A 2571-nucleotide genomic window follows, 5' to 3' on the forward strand; every position below is an offset into this window, starting at 1 on the left:
CCAATACAAATAATTAAAATATATTGTTTTGTATCATTTCTTTATCGGTTTTATGATTTTGAATGAATAAATTCATTTACATTTTCTACATTTTATAAATTATAAAGTATTCTTTCTATATTCTACAGACCAAAATTTAGCAATACCAGATAAATACAAAGAATACAATGAGATTATATGTTTGTTCACATTCTACGATCTGTATAGCGATTATAAGACTGATATATCAATAACCCGAAAAGACACGAAAGTGTTCGATCGATTTCTTGAAGTAAATTATTTTTCATCGTAATTTCTATCTCGATTCTTCACAGTTGTCTTCATATGATCAGTATATAATTATTAGTCAAATGCAAATTTTAAACTGCTTTTTTTATAAAATTTACAGTTTTTGTATTATTCCACTGTCAATGCAGAGCAACAGTATATTTACTATCGAGCTGTCTTCATAAGTAGCAAAATTCAAGAAAACGTGTCAAATAGTTAAAGTATATTTATTGCATTATGTTAATAATTATTGGAAATGTTGTTTTTACACAAAAACTTAACCTCGCAAAACAACCTGCAACTTCAGTTTATTTTTACGAGGAATTACCTCCTATTTCAGGTTACTATGAGTTTATTCCCACTCTATATAATAACTATATATAATACTGCATAAAAATAAAACACGAGACCGGTAAGAAAAGAAATATGAATAATAGAAAGTTTTTTAAAGAGACAATTTGATGCATATATAAGGTTACTATACGTTCCAGTTTGACTGTGACAGTCCTAGTGTGACATTTGAAATGACTTGATTTTTAAAGAGCTCTAAAATGTACGGAATTTTGTGAACAAATTAAGAATAATAAAACATTTCTTAAAAAAGTTTTATCTACAGAAAAATATGACTTGGCTCCTGAATAGATTGTTGCTATACTTTTAATAACTACTTTATTGCTCATTTTATGTGATTTTTTAATTACTACAATAAAAGTACACTTTTTCAAAAAATTTTTCATCTGACCCTTTGTTTGTACTTGTCCCGGTTTAGTGATGAAAAAATATGGTAACTCTATGCATACATAAATTAAACGAATAAATTGAGATTTAATTTTAAGAAATGATACGATTATTTAAAAATGACGGAGGCATCATAATAGGGTTCATTAATATCTATTGATTTTGATGTCGCCATATACAAGCGAACCAGCCGTCAACGATTCATCATAAGTAAATAACTCATGAGAATTCATCTACATATACATATGTATTTGATCGATCGTATGATCAAGTAGATTTTTGGTTATGGCCAACATTTGTATTTACAATCAAGTCCTAAAATCCGACTGGACAGTTTTTAAAGTGTCAGTAGTCAGGAATATATAAATTTTTTTACAATTTGTATTGTGTAGATTTGTTGCTATCGAAAATCTTATTGAAAAGATTTAAAATGAAAATTAAATTTGAAATATAAGCATCTCAATCATAAGATTATAGATAGCAATGTATACAACGAAATATAGGATATGTATGGAAATGTTATAATATATTTTTATTAATTTATTAATAATAATAATAAGTAAAATATAATTATTAAATGTTATAAAATTTTATTAAAATAAAACATACGCAATTGCATCGCGATGATAATTGTATGTAATGAAAGTGAGGATTATAAAAATAACCATGGAAAAGGAAAGGAATCATTTATTTAATTTAACTTAATTGCTTATTTGTAAATAAACGTTTATTTACTAGAAATCTTATCCTATGAATAGTCGAATGTAATGTGTACAATGAAATGCACTGTTTAAAGTGTTTGCTTGTCATCGGTTATCCTTATTTTACTATAGTCATTGAAACCTTAGGTTTGTGAATTATTTGAAATTAGAAAGCAAATTTTGCTGACCAGAATAAAATAGTATGTATTGGTTCATGTGTATATTCTTAGGATGACTAACAGCAATGGAACAATGTACATGTTAAACTAAAATAACTCTTGAGATGTTAACAATATGTACAGTTATTTTCTTTTAAAAGAAGATTTATTTTTTGACTTATTTGAATATAATTGTATATGATATGTTAGCACGCATTTGCTCAAATACAAAGAAGCTAAAGGCTTCTGAAATTAATAACATTACTTATTTAGATTATGAAAAATTAAATTATCACATTTTTGGAAAGTGAATTTTACATTTCCTACTTTAAAAAGAATATGGGAAATAGAGTGTTTAAATTCTTTTAGTTAATTTGCTCCTGACTTACAGCTTGTAATTGTGAAATATAATTTATTAACATATATTTATATTAACTATGGATTTGTTCGAAATATGAAATGGTGTTGTCTTTATCCTCTTCAATTTGTATTAAATAACAAAATTTCTAACATGATTCTAGCAATACAGAAATTGAGTGTTCATAAATATTGAATTGTTAATATTTGAAACAAAATACATATGTGTTTGCTTTTAATTGTAGAATTATTCTATTTATGAAGCAGAATAACTTTTGAGATTATTAAAACATTAATCCTCTGTACAATTATTGTTTTATCGTTATTATTATATTAGTCTTTTATTAGTA

Source organism: Habropoda laboriosa, unplaced genomic scaffold, assembly GCF_001263275.1.
Source record: "Habropoda laboriosa isolate 0110345459 unplaced genomic scaffold, ASM126327v1 scaffold1329, whole genome shotgun sequence".
NCBI lineage: Eukaryota > Metazoa > Arthropoda > Insecta > Hymenoptera > Apidae > Habropoda > Habropoda laboriosa.